The sequence below is a fragment of the Heterocephalus glaber genome, unplaced genomic scaffold, assembly GCF_053883595.1.
Source record: "Heterocephalus glaber isolate CG9 unplaced genomic scaffold, H.glaber_assembly_v1.0 deba00001546, whole genome shotgun sequence".
NCBI classification, from domain to species: domain Eukaryota; kingdom Metazoa; phylum Chordata; class Mammalia; order Rodentia; family Bathyergidae; genus Heterocephalus; species Heterocephalus glaber.
The window spans coordinates 2,943,841-2,959,298 of NW_028258339.1; the positions used below are offsets into that span (position 1 = coordinate 2,943,841).

Genomic DNA, 15,458 nt, shown 5'->3' on the forward strand with positions numbered 1-15,458 from the left:
TGCAGGATGGAGATTCTGATGCACCCAGAGTTGGAGCAATGCAACTGGGTGCTAAATGGGTGCTCCCACAGTCCAAGTGTACCATGTGGAGCCTCACATGGGATTATAACTCCCTGTGGAGACCCAGGCTGCTTGGGGACTGGTGCTAGATGTCAGACAGAGTCTGCCAGGTCTACATTGATGCAGGGCAGTGAGAGGTGGACGTAGACTCAAGTGACTCCCAAGGTGCCAGATATGGACTCAAATCAGGCCAAAAGTGTTAGCTCTGTGTGCTGGATTAATGTCCCAGTTGGCATGGGATAAACCTGAGGCTCCTTGTGGTGACTGAGGTGTGCCTGGGGTCCAATACTGATGGCTCTTGACACACACAGCATTTGCTTGTTTATCCTGAGTCTGAGATCAAGCAGTTGGGAAGGGAGCCTCTTCCATCCCTGATCTCTTGCACCTGGTGTGTGCTGGTAAGCCTTCTTCTGGATTGCAGACTCCTCAGTGTTTGCAGAGGAGAAAATGGGAAGAGGAGGCCCATTACACCCCCAGTCTATCCTGTGAGGTTAAACTCTGCTGCATTCCTCGGATCCCTGCAGCTATATGGAAAGCTCTCAAAATGGCTGTTCCCATGGTGGGTGAGGGCAGTGGCCCTGTGGGCTGGCCCTGTGGGCTGGCCCTGTCAGACCACTTCCCCTCCATTTAACTCCTATGCATCTGTTTTGTTTGATCTACAAATCTCTTCTTTCAAATCAATTTTTTCCATCAGGGTGTATGTCCCTTCCTTTCTTCCAATTACCTGTGTATTTAGTTGATCTTCATTTAGTCTCTCAGAAGTGACTCCTCTATTCAGCCATGTTGGATCCTTTGGAAGTTTTTTTTTCTTTTAGGATTTGACACATTTCACTCCAAGCTCTCTTCATCTTTAATGTTTGTGCTGAGAAGTCTGTTGTAATCCTGATGGGTTTCCCTTTATAAGTGATTTTTTGCTTTTCTCTGACAATTTGTAAGATCCCGTGTTTTTGTTGGACATCTGGGATTTTGACTATGTATCATGGGTGAAAGAAAACAAGCCGAAATAGGAGCACCCGAGGCAGGGCTTTATCAGGGAAGGAGCTGCCAGGCTGCCTCGAACAATGGTGAGAGAGGGCAATACTAACTGGGGATGAGGTTTATACAGGGCGGTGCAGTGGGGAGAGTATCATGAGAGTTGAGCAACGGGACACCAGGTGATTGGAAGGGGAGGATCACGTGGGTAGCAGGGTTGAGCAACAAGTTAGGTTTTGCTTCTCCAGAGGGGGTATGTTTCACTTTTCCGAAGTGGCTCATTTCCATAAGCGGGAACCAGTTCAGGAAATGGGGGCCATTTTGTCTGATACAGAACTCTATCAATGGGGAGCCCCTTTTATTAATGTAGTTATTTGGTATTCTGTAATCCTCACTTACCTATATGTTGAGTTCTTTCTTCATACTTGGAAATTTTTCTGCTATAATTCCTGTAAACAGATTTTTTTATTCCATGTGTGCTGTCCTCCAATTTCTCTCTAATTCCAAATTACCCTCAGGATAGTCTTCTTAGCATCATCCAATACCTGTTGGATAAATTTTTCTTGCTCTCTTTTTTAGGTTTCTCTGAGTAAGTCACCATGTATTTCCTTTTGTATTTGATTTCTGACACTGTCTTCACCTTGGTCATTTCTGTTGTTTATAAATTCTACAGAATTCTTTATCTCTGGGATATCTGGCACCTTTTTGTGGAGTCTACCTTTTTGTTAAATTTGTCATTCGTGTTTTGAACTATGTGTTCAGCTCTACCAATTTTTTTAATGTTTTTTCCATTACTGCATTGGTCAGTTTGTGTGATAGTTCTATTGTAGACAGCTTGTTAGCTAGAAATTATAAGGCAGTTAGACAAGGCCGGGCCCTCAGCATAAACAATTGAGGCACATTCACTGAAGGTTAACATTATAAAAAGAGAGAAACTACTACGCCCACCTACTCCCCTAGGGATGAATAGCACTGATTGATATTCTAAATAGATCTCAATCACCTTAATTGGGGACCAAACCATTCCTAGCTAGCCCAATCCTTCCTGGAAATCCATGTATGCTTGCTAGGTGACTAGCTTCCCCATTTGATCTCCATTTAATCAATATTACCTGGGCAACTACACTTGTAATCTTATTGGTTGATCATGGTTTTGTCCCACCTCATGCCTATCTTGTGATTTTTTCATTGGGTTGTATACTTTTGTCCCACTTTATACCTGCCTTACCTCATGGCTTTGCCCCATAAAACACTTTTGAAAAGCAAGGTGGGTGGGCAACCCACTTTCCAATCCCCCTTCTGTCTCTATTAGACAGAAGCTGTCTTTCTCTCAATCGAACTCAGGACCTTGTGCTTGCGAGGCAGGCGCCAGAACCACTGAGCTAAATTCCTGGCCCAAATTTTTCCTACTCTTAACCTCCATTATTCCTAGAATTCATTCTTCGATTTTAGAGAACACAAATTCATGTTTCAGATATCTAGCATGTTGGGAGTTATAATATTTCCATTACTTGGGTTACTTGGTGCCCTATATCAGTTCCACTATCTTTTGGGTTATGTCATCTTTGAACTCACTGAGTTTGTTACTTCCTTTTTAATTATTTCTTATAGCTTGACTGTCTGGTGTTTGCTTTCCTCTCCACTGGTACCCCTTGGGTCTGCTTTGGGAGAATTGAGTCTTGGTGAGCATCTGTTGCATTGTTTATTCATTCTTTTTTGTGCAGATGTAAGACTGAGGGCCTTACCAAACGCTCCGAGGAGCTGAAGTGGAGCACACCTGGGGATCCCAGCGGTGCCTCCAGAATGTAAGACCAAAGGCCTTACCAAACGCTCCAAGGAGCTGGAGTGGAGCACACCCGGGAAGGAACACACCGGCCATGTTGGGAAACAGACCTTTATTAGTCTGGCCAGATGGCACTCCCAAAGCAAAATAGCTCAGAGAGGCACCTGGCTCAGAGTCCGAGGTTGTTTTATAGGGGGTTAAGGGTGGGGGTTAACATGTGGATTCACAGAAAAAAAAGAACAAAGGTTAGTGGCTCATTGTCACATGCTGATGTTCAGCAGACATCCTGACTGACAGTTACGACCACCCTGTTTACAGATTGTCCTATAGATACTGGGCCCCGGGACATTTGGATTTAGGGCAAACAGATGGCTGAGTAACCTCGCCCTATTACTGACTGTCCATTGTCCCGAGGCAAACACACTCCAACCATCAAATTTACAACAGAATCTAGGGGAGTAATTAACTTTTGAATCACACAGTCCCACACAGAGTGTTTAGGTCAAATAGCGTGAAGAGAGTTTGTTGATATGAAGAACTCTTTAGTTAGGTTCTGTTTTCCAGTGATGTGTTCTTGGCTTTATTTTTCCTGAGGTATTGTTTACCACTTCAACCTATTCAATTTAATTAGGTTGGACCCTATCACTTCACATAGGAATTATAGCATTAACCCAGACTTTCCACACAGCTACCTCTACACTGGTGCCACAGTCTGATTTCAAGCAGCCAAGCAGTTTCCCACTGTGGGTCAGACAATTGCCGTCCCAAAGCTTGAGGGCCCTTGCTCCCTCTAAACATATGTCCTGGTTGTAAGCTGTGCTCTGAGCATGGCCCCTTGCAGGTCTCCATGTATCCAATTGCCTTAATTAATTTAGGGGGTAAATATTGCAGTCATCTCTGTGTCTTTCCTCCACAGGCTTTCCTTGCCTAATATATGGCCCAAAAGCCATCAGGCCAGGTACCATTCACCATCTCTGCCTGCAAATATTTGTCTCAGCCCCACCTGCAGAACCTAGCGCCATTCCAAGGCTAAACTGAGAGTCCCCCTTTGTCAGGGTGGGGCAGTGATCGATACCTCACACCATCTCAGGCCTGTCAAGTTTTCAGAAAAGCAATAGAACACCCACTCTGCTCTGGCTCTGCCAAGTTACCCTCTGACCTGGGCATCAGTGACTCTTCTCTCATAGATCTCTCCTACTGGACTCTGCTCTAAGTATTTGTCACAGACCTGGTTTCCCTGCCCTCTGCAGTCTCCAGCTAGGAGGTGCTGAGGGCCCCCAGTGGGAATATGCCAACAGTTGTGGGTAGGGTGCTGAATGTTCAACATACAGAATTTCTGTTGTATATGGGAGGAATGGGTGACTGGCAAGCCTTCTCTGTCTCCATAGTCCCACAGCCCACTGCCCCTGACACACTATTTTTTTATAAGATGTAGGTGCATCCCACTTGTCACTGGCATTGCAGCACTATTGTTACATAGGTGGATACAGTTAGCAATAATCGTGCCTTGGATAAACCTCATTGGCTACGATACTGCCACTGCGCAAAGCTCACATAGGTGTGTGGCCATTTGTTCTGCCCCATTCTACTTTCAGGTTCTCTAAATCCCTGGGTTGGGTATTTCTCACTTCACTTTACATGGTGGGGAGGATAAAGTGATTATGAGTCTATTCAATTACCCAGGCCATCACTGAAGGGCTGGCTCCCTCCCTCAGTCTGACTTGCTCTCAAGAAGTCACGCGCACTGGGTCTGGAGTGGGGGAGTATGGAGAACACCTTGGAATAAGATGGAATTGTATAACCCTAAGTGTGCTGTAACCCTAAAGTGTGCTGTGACTTTAAGAGTGCTGTAACCTAAGTATAATACAATCATAAGAGTGATATGTAACCATAGGATATGAAAGTAATGAAAACAGAACCTTAAGCGGTATAGAACTGATAAGGGCGTACCCCGAACTGGACAGGGCGTACCCCGAATTGGGCAGAGTGTGCCCCCAAGCTGGACAGTGTGATAAGTCTGAACCAATACCACGAACACCCAGCTAGAATAGTATAAAAGGAGCTGAAGACCCCAAGCAAGTCGACGATCCGTCCCACCGACCAGTCGACCAGTCAGTCTGATGATCTGACTACCGACCGAGACATCTGCACACCTGATCCCGCTGGGAGGAGCATCGCCGCCGACCAGACGAGACCAGAGGACGAGGAAAGCGGAGAGACGGATAGCCTAGCGCTGACTCGACGCCCTTCGTCTACGGATCGGACTCTCTGACCCTGCGGGAGGAAACGTCGCGCTCCCATAAGGACTTGCGCAGTACAGGTACAGGGACGTGGTAATTGGCAGACTTAATATTGTGTGGTAATTGTATTGAAATGAATTAGGATAATATAAGATAAGTGTGTGAATTGCCATCCGAGTCCGAGTCCTCTTTACCCACGGTACCTGCTCGCGACAGCGAGTGAGGTACTGTGATAAAGGAATGATCCAGTTTCCCCTCACATACCCACTAAACACTAGATTTTAGTCCAGCTGAATTTTCTTTTCATTTATCCTCCTGTATCAGACTCTTTCACTTCCACCTCAGGGTATCTGCTTTTCTCCAGTACCAATTCAGAGACACTCACCCTTGCTGTCACCCCGCGGGCAGCCATCTTCTCTCTCCATGGTATACTTTCTTGAAACATTTTTCACCACATTCTCATGTCCTACTATCTCATACCTACTCTAGTTTAGCTTTCATCCCCATTGTTCTCTTAAAACTTTCTCCAGGGACTTGGCTCTAAAATTTTTAAAAGGAGCACCATATGGCTTCCCTGAAATTCAATGTAGGAGATATGATTCCTTCCTAGAGTTTAAGAACACCTGTTGGGAGGGACAGAGGGAGAGGTGAAATGACCTTCCTTCTGCAGTGCCTCAAGCCCATATCATTGGGTTGTAGATAAAGCAAGTGCTTATAAAGCCTGGCTACTGAAGGTAGAGAGTGAACTGGAGAGGGGGATAAAAGACATTAAGGTAGGATCATGAGGCCAAATAAAGGTAACTTCTCCCTTTCTTAAATTTGGCCCTTTAATTTCAGTGTATGCTAATCTAATATGAGAATTTTCTATTTCTTTCTAATCATAACAAACCATCAGACAAACCTAAATTAAGGGACATTCTCCTAAATGACCTGACCACTAGTCTTAAAAAGTATCAAGGTCATGAGGGATCAACTAAAGGCTAAAAAATTGTCATAGATCACAGGAGACTAAGGCAACATGACATGACTAACAATGACCAATGCAATGCAGAAAGCTGAAATCTAAATAAATTTTATAGTTTAGTAAATATTATTGTCATCAAGATTAATGCCTTACATTTGATAAATATTCTGTAGTTATATAAAATAAAGGGAAGCTGGGTGAAGGATATACAGTGACTGTACTACTTTATAGTCTTTGTGTAAGTCTAAAATTATTTCAAAATAAAAAGTTAAAAAAGAGGAGCCTGAGACATATGTCTCCAACACCGAAAAGACAGCTGTTTCCCTCCAGACCTTTTCTGCCAGCTTCTCAGTTCCTCCGAGAACTCAACAGTGACTCTCAGAGGCCTCTAGCTGCAATAACAGCAAGTCAGTTCAGTGATCTGAAAAAATTAGCTATTTAGACCTACATTTTCCAAACCATTGAAACAAACCATTTTGAAAGGCATTATTTCTAGAAAAGAAGTATTCACTTCTCTGCCATCTTATCCAGAGCACGGAAAACACCCCTTAATTCTTTGTGGTCCATAGTGTTAGTATGAATGTCTGCTTTTTTTGCATTCTGTAAATAGAAGAGCGTTTGGGCTGGTCCGTGGAGAGAACTAATTATCACAGTGAATATTTTGGTTCAGCTCTGTGATCCTTCACTCTCTCCTCTACCCTCATTTGACTGCCTTTGTGGTCCTTCAGAGGAAGAAGGGGACATATCAGATGGGTGGCTTTGAGGAGTTATGGAGCTGGGAGTCTAGTATGTCAAGGTATCCTTGCAAATCATTGAAGCACAAATCTTTGCCACCACTCTCTGTGTTTCTTGAGGTGATATCATTGTTGTTGTTATCATCATTATCATAAATGTCAACATAATTGTTTTTAGTAGTGACTAAGGTCCACCCTACAGAGTGCATATTTTCACCCAAAAGAATCAGTGACTCACATAACAGCACCAAGGGCCAAGAGAGGCTGATAAAGTGAGTACCAGTCATCATCAGTAAGGCATTGTGGCATGTTGTATGTCACTGAAATTCATCACTGGAGACAAGGTTTCACCAGGCAAATGAGCCAGAGCATCATAACTCCTGCAGACTGTCTCCTTGGCATTCTGATACCACATACACTCCTCTGCCACACTCCCTCCTTGGAATTGGTAAATGTATTTGTCTCAAAAAAATTAGGGCTGAATTCTCAGTCTTGAAGGTCACTTCTAGCTCTAACATTCTAGAAGTCATATATTTTCTCTTTTATATGAATTTTTCCAATCCTATCAAAGAATTATTATCACTACCACATAGTACAAACCTCAACTTTATCAATCAGGTACAATGCTTTCTTTTTAAAGTACCTTCTCCAAGATCTCACAGGCCACACCTTGAAGAGCTCTTTGTTGAAAGTGTCAATGAAGGTCAACAGCATAAATGGCTCCTTGTTCACCAGACCACTGAGCAAGCCTCTTGTGAAAGCAAATATGAGATGTCTGCCTTGGGGGCCCACCAAGAGAAGGGGAGCTGGTGCCACCCAAGGAACCCCAGAAGAAAATGTAACCAAGCTGCAGATTTTGAGGGAATGTTGGAAGAAATCACATGATTGTTTTCCTTCCCTTTATAGGAATCTTGACTTGTGTTGACATGATTCCATGTTTAAAAATCGCACTGTTTCTCTGGTGTGAGAAACCGAAAGTGTATAACCCAAAGCCAAATGAAGAAATATAGAAATTCCACCAGATAAGCTTTTCAGTCTATGTGACTAATCTGAGTGCAGCTGGGGCCTCTGGGGAGCTCCAGAGAGAAGTAAACAAGCAGGACTTCGGCAGACAAATTTGCTGAGGTCAGGCTTGAGGCAGGATCCCTGGCACTCACCATTACAAGGCACCAAGTCCAAGTTGCTTGGGGCCACACTTCTCACCACAGGCAGGCCAACTCAACCCCTCTGCCCTGGTCTCCATAGCACATCACTAGCCCACTTCCATGAAACCTGGAGGCCAAGGGACAGAGGGCCAAAGGTGTGGGATTTTGACAGACAGACCTGGGTTTGCAATTAACTCCACTACTTATGAGCTGTTGCAAGATATGCAAGTTACTGAACAACTCTGTGTGTCAGTCGCCTCATTAAAATGAAGATGATATTTCTCTTCTGCCACAAGGTTATTGGGAAGATTAAAGATAATGCACACAAAGCTCCTGGTAACAGGCCTCAGGACATGGTAGTCATAGCAACCAATAAATGGTAGCTGTTTTTCTCTGTTCTACGTGAAAATAGCAAGATATAAAAGGTCACATATTGTATGATTCCATTTATATGAAATGTCCAGAGTAGGTAAATGCATAGAGACAGAAATTAGATTAGTGGTTGCCAGGCCCTGGAGGAAAGAGGCAATGGAAAGTGACTGCTAATGGATACAAGGTTTTTCTTTGGAGTGATGAAAATGTTCTAAAATTAGATGGTGGTGATGGCTGTGCAACATAATAGACATACTAAAAAGCACTAAATTGAATAGTTTAATGAGTACATTTTATGTTAAATGAATTAGATCTTAATCAAATTTTTAAAAAATAAATTATCTGTTCCTTATTTTATAAATAGTAATAGAAATGGACATTTCTAAAATGTGGGTAACAGTAATGAATACTTCATAAGGTTTTTGTACAAATTTAATAGTTGATTTTTTTAAATATTTAAACTAATACTGGCATACTATAAAAGCTTTAAAATGTTGGCCATAATAATTATTTGTTATTTTCATTATTATAATCATCACTTTAATTACAAATAACATAGTAGATCATTAGGGTATGAATCAATAGAGCTGCCTTAAAATCTGACTTTACATATACCAGTATATATTTTCTTTTTTCTTTTTTCTTTTTTTTTTTTGGTACTGGGGATTGAACTCAGAACCCTGAGCTTACAAAGCAGGTGGCAGAACAACTGAGCTAAATCCAGTATATATTATTATGGTTGACCATGCAACCACTGGATTCAGACTGTCTTAATAAACATCCCGCCTTCACTATTTATGTGACTTTCGACAAATTTTCAACACTTTCCTCAAATTATTCATCTGTAAATTGGGGGTAATAATAGTCCATACCTAATGGATTGCCTTGAAAATTGAAGGATGTATCTATGAGGATGTTTTTTGGTTTCAGGTTTCAAAAACCTGGCTCAATTTGCCTTAAACCAGATAGATGAGACAGAAGAAAAAAGAATTGGGAAAACTTAATGCAAATGTTATGATTTGTGTCTAGATGTCCTCCCAAAGCCTTATGCAGTCATAGGTGGGGCTTTTCAGAGGTGGCTGGATCTGGAGTGTGTGATGCTGGGATCAAGGGCATGTGCTTACTAAATTAGTTCACTGATTGGTTTGGCATAGATCTGGGTAGGATTAAGGGTGTCCCACCCTGGGTATAAGTACTATCCAACCTAAAAGTGGGTAGGCTGGATAAGATATAAGGGACAGAAAGAGGGTCGTCACTTGTCACTTGTAGCCTGCTGCCTTGCTAACTTCTGCCTTCTGCCTGCCATGAACTGTTTCTCCTCTGCAGTGCCCCTCTGTCATGCCACCATGCCTTGGGGCCAGTAGGAACTGAAACCTCTACAAACTGTAAGCCAAATAAACCTTTCCTCCTTTAACTTTGAGTGTTGAATATTTTGTCTCAATGAGAAAAGTAATTAAAACAGAAAATCAAAATAGGAGAGAGAGAGAGGCTTTTAATCTATCATTACTTTGAAATACTTCCCAGAGACTTCTCTGCCCAAATATTTCTCCTCAGTTTTATGATCATTATTCTGATTATTAATGTAAACTTCTTTAAACTCTTTTGGTAATAAGTAGGCACTGAGTAAACCAAACACACTGCCTTATATGCTTGCATGCTATTATCTCTGCTTTCTAGGAGTATAAATCTCATTGAGGAGACTACAAAATATTTTAATAACGTAACATGTCTGCCCAGTCAGTGACATCATTCAGAACAGCATTGTGAACTGACCAGTGCATTGCCAACATACACCCTAAAAGGATAGGATTTGTTAAACTAACACAACAGGAAGCCAGTAAAAAAGGCTTTGAAGAGAGAAAATTCCATCACCAGTTGCTCTGTGCCTTTCACAAACATGCATGGCTTCAAATTTCCCATCACCAAAATGGGAAATCAAAGCACAATGCACCCTCCAGGTAGTGATCTAAGTATGGAAGAGCATTTTAGCACCCTACTTTGGATTAGAGGAGCAAAGATAAATTTATCCTGTGAATATGCAGGCAGAGACCCTGACACTCATGAGGGCAGCCCTTCCCAAGGTTGGGCCAACTGCATTCAACAGGATTGAGCCTACTTTCCACCCTTGTGGGGTTTTGAGGTTTTATTTATTTTTCTAGCTCTGGAGATTGAACTCAAGGCCTCACACATGCTAGGCAAGGGCTGTACCACTGATACACTCTGGGCCCTGCAACCTGAATTTTACCACAATGGAATATGAACTAGTGAATTGTTTCTCTTTTCTTCTTTCTGGCCATCACAGCAAGTAGTTTCTATATACTCATACAGTCACCTCTCTCTATCCACAGTTCCATATCTGCTGACTCAAACCACTGCAGATTGAAAACATTCTGAAAAATAGCATGTGCTCTAAACATGTACATTTTCTTGTCATATCCTCTAAACAATACAATATAACAACTGCTCCATTTTATTGAGTATTATAAGTAATCCAGAGATGATTTAAAGTATATGAAAGGATCTGAGTGCAGTGGCATACACCTGTGGTCCCAGTGCCTCAGGAGGCTGAAACATGAGGATCACTTGAGCCCAGAAATTCCAGACAAGCCTGGGCAACAAACAGACATCCTACCTCTAAACAAAAACATATGAGATGGTGTACATAGGTTGTATGCAAATGCTATGCCATTTTATATAAGGAACTTGAGCATCTGCAGATTTTGATATTGGCCCAGAGTCAAATGAATCCCTCATGGATGCTGAGGGATACTTGTTTGTGTGTGAGCACACACACACACACACACATACACACAAAGAGAAGAGGATCATCTGGAGATACATACCAGATCTGTGTCCTGGTGGTAGATTTACAAATATTTGTAAAGCTTTTATGGAGAGCTTTTTACTTATCCAACAATGGGAGGTCAGAATTCTAAGTGCTTTCCTTTTGGATTAACTTGGCAAGGATCAAGTTGACAAATCAGGATTAAGGTAAGATGAGGGTGTTAATATTCACTAGCTTCTGACTTTTGTGAGTAAACCCAGGGCTTTCTACCAAGTCTGAAGATTGTTTCTCTTAACATACAAGAAAGGAGGTGTGCTAGTCAAGGCTCCAAGAAATACTGACCCGTGTGCCATTTTGCTCATGAGATCTACACAGTCAGAACAACAGAGGAACATTTCTTTGTGTCCCCTTTGGCCACTGCCTGATTTCCATTAAGGCATAAGAAAGATGAAAACTGGGGTCTGCTCTGTGAGCTCACAGCACTGAGTGTGATTCCCTCCACAGGAGTCTTTGCTGCTATAATTTTTTATATCTCATTTTACCTCATTAAGATGGGTCTGGCAGAGATTTAAATTACTCCAGCTGTTCTTTATGTCATACATTCAACACTTTGATGATTTCATACAAGTTTTAAAATTCTCAGTGACAGAGTGAACAGCCTTTGGCCTTTAAATCAAATGACAGAATATTTCTTCAGGGATAAAAAAAATAAGGATTGTATTTCTATGCCTAATTTAGTAATTACACAGTCACTTGACTTTTCATTTAACTTTGATGGTAAATTATTCAATAGCCATGTGTCAGAAGTTTTGCTGGTCAGAACAAATGTTAATAACTGCTTACATGACCAAGAGAAAGCACTGCCTTTCATTCTGTCCTTCCCTAAGGAGACTGTGGTTGGGACCCCACATTCTTACCAGCTCCTACCCTCTCCTTCCTTCCTTCCTTCCCTAGTTCTGTCTAACTAATAAGAAGACAGGAGAGGCCAGCAGTCAGGAGGCTGAGGCAGGAGGATGGTGAATTCAAGATCAGATTGGACTACATCATGAAACCTTGACTCAAAAAAAAAAATACAGGTCAGGGCCGGGGATGTAGCTCAGTGGTGCTGCTTCTACCTGACAAGCACAAGATCCTGAGTTTGATTCCCAGCACTGAAAAAAAAATACAGGAGGGGAAGAGACCTTCCCTATAGCATATAATGGAACTGGAGCAGCCTAATGAGCTTTTGTTTCCCTGGAAGATCTATTCCCTGGAGCTTCCACCCTGCTCTGTACTCCATTGTGTACCCCTTAAATTCATATTAAAGCCCTAGCCCTCAGAGGTCACTGGAGATAGGGCTTACAAGGAGGTAATTAAGATTAAATGACGTCATGGGGGGGGATCTGATTGAAGATTTAGTGTTCTTTAAAAAAAGGACACCAGAGGGCCAGGGATTTAGCTCAGTGGTTACGCTGCCTGCTTCACAAGCACAAGGACCTGAGTTTGATCCCAGGTACCAAAAAAAAAAAAAAGACACCAGAGAGCTTTCATTCTCTCCACACTCTACACACACACACTACTACCACCACACTCATAAAGAAGAGGCCATGTGAGCACATAAGAGAAGGCAGACACACACACACACACACATATATATATTTTATGGATAACATTAAAACTCCAAGGACATTCAGATTTCCTTGATTCCACCTAATTCAAAATTCAAAGATAAGCCTGAATTCCACTTCCTCAATCTTGTCCAAACATTTGTCTTCAATGAGATTTTGAGAACACAGCCAAGGATTCATTAAAGATGGAAAATTATATAACCTATGTATTTCCAGCTTGTTACCACTTGTGAATTAAAAGGCACTGTACAGGAACATGTCTAGGATGAGTATAGCTCAGAGTCCTGTGTGAGAACACAAGCTGGGGATTCTGCTCATTTTCCCTGCATTTAGACAGAAGCCCTGCAGGTGAGTTCTTTTGAGATTGATGGACCAAATCCAGTGTTATCTAAATGTCAGATGGACTCATTCTGGAAAGTAGGCCCCGTAGCTCTATGAGAAGAGGAGGTTGGATTCACTGTCCAATTCCAAAGATTTTACTCCCTCTTCCTCCAAAGAAACCTCAGTGCTGATGCACAAAAGTGCCTTCCAGCAAGCAGGAGGCCACAAATGTTCCTTGCCTCTGTGGCTATGCTTTCAGTGAGTAGCAGTGAGCCACTATGACAGTGACAGCAGCTCTTTTTTTTTTTTTTTTTTTTTTTTTTTTTTTTTGGTACCAGGGATCAAACTCAGGACCTTGTGCTTGCAAGGCAGGCGGTGGAACCACTGAGCTAAATCCCCGGCCCTCCAGCTCTTTCTTTGTTGGTTTCAGCTGTGGGGCTTCACAGGCATAAATCACTGCTACTTAGGCCCACTGTACATTTTAGCACTTTAGATGCTGGGTGTTTCAACTGACTGTACTCCAGTGGTGAGGGGGAAGGTAAGCCACTGTCTGTGGGAGGCCATGAAAAGCAGGCACCTTGGATTCCCTGTGGCACACACACATGTACAGCCCTGCAGGCAAAGATGCAGATCTATCCATAAGCCAGCAGGGCTTAGTTTTTATTCATCTTCCCTCAGATACATATACACAGCATTGCAACTTCTCCTTTCCATTTATATCTGTGAGTGCTGGAAGGGAAACCCTAAATATCTACATCTCTCTATCTATCTAAATATCTACATCTCTATCTCTATCTATCTACATCTCAATGTATATTAAAAATAAAAGCTGGCAGTAGCTTTTTTCTTTCCATTTCAATTGATAGACACAATGCATTAAATGGGAACTAATGTTGATTCTATTTCATCAAAAGCAATTTCACAAAATCTATTAGTCGAAGAAGGATGTTGTCAGCTGTTGTTTGGCACCATGGTAACCAGTGATTCGTGTTCCTAGGGAAACGCTGTTACCACACTTGCCATTGTGCTTTGGGGCAGACCTTTCTGGGAGAACATTTATGGGGCCATGCATTTGTTCTGCCAGAGTGTGAGGGGGTACACAGATGTCCCCTACGGAAGGCATTACAGTTGGTAACCCCATCATGTGCAACCTAAGCAGAGGATGGAATCATATATGTGTCGGTGCCAGTTCTGGCTGAAGTCAGGAAGAGACCAGATGGCTACTGGGAGGGTTCCTGCCTCTCTATACACCGGGTGGGAATGTACTAGCAAACATGCATGTTGGTCTCTCTGGATGTGCCAATGCATGAATAACTGTTCTTACTTCAGTGTATTACTTTCCTGTGGCTACCCTAAAAAATTACCACAAATTTGTATATGTGCTGCCAAAGTAGGCACAAATTACCACAAATTTGGTGGCTTAAAAAAACAGACAGTTATGCACTCATAATTCTGGAGGTCAGAAGTCCAAAATCGAGCTGTTAGCAGAGTCATGCTCCCTTTAAAGTTTCTTAAGAAGAATCCTTCCTGGGCCGGGGATTTAGCTCAGTGGTTCTGCTGCCTGCCTTGCAAGCGCAAGGTCCTGAGTTCGATCCCTGGTACCAAAAAACAAAAGAGAAGAATCCTTCCTTGCCTCGTGCAGATTCTGGTATTTCAAAACATTCCTTGGCCTGAGAGCAGCGTCACTCTAGTCTTTGCTTCCATCTTTTGTGTTCTTTTTTGTGTCTCTGTCTCAAATGTCCCTCTCCTTTCTATCACAAGGGCACACCCTTCTTTGGATTTGGGGCCCACCCTAAATCCAGGATAATACCAATTTAATTACCTCTACAAAAACCCTGTTTCCACGTAAAGTAACATTCACAAACACCAGGGGTCAGGAGTGGGAAATGTCTTTTGTGAGGACACAATTCAACTCACTATAAGCAGCATACTCAAGATTTCTTGTGGCACACTGACTCATTACAAATTGCAGTGAGATCGCTTTCCTTTGTCTCATGCCTCAGGATGAGGACTAGAGATAGAAACTTCAACGACCACACTTGTGGGTTTTGACTTAGAAGCAGGGAGGAAAGGAAATTTATAGACACTGTGATCTGGGCATCATACTGGTCTTGAAATATCACACTTACTTACATTCAATCCTGTAAATAGGGATTGCTGTTGCCAGACTACAGATGAGGATACTGAGGCTCAGAGTAACCCACTCAAGGTCTTCCAGCAAACTCTGGGCATGTTTAGGTTTGCAATCTGAGTCTGACTATACAGCTTCATACACCATGTGTATGAGAAAATGTACATAGAAGCAGAATAAACAGCAGTGATATGACAGCATTTGAGGAGACCTGGGGAAAACCTAGACCATTCCTTTCCTGAGCTGCCCTGTAAGCTTATTAATGTCTGCTTTTCCTTTGCAGGGATAGACTTTTCAATTATAAATACAAATGAATATTGAAACACTATTCAGAGAGGGGTAGT

At 42.3% G+C, this 15,458-nt stretch overlaps 1 long non-coding RNA gene and 1 pseudogene across 2 annotated transcripts in view; both read right to left on the bottom strand.

The window, feature by feature from the left end:
• Positions 1 to 15,458, bottom strand: part of LOC110347128 (uncharacterized) — a 122,988-nt gene that overhangs the window by 7,523 nt on the left and 100,007 nt on the right. The window lies entirely within an intron of this gene.
• On the bottom strand, positions 4,301 to 4,366 carry LOC147824385 (U4 spliceosomal RNA; annotated as a pseudogene).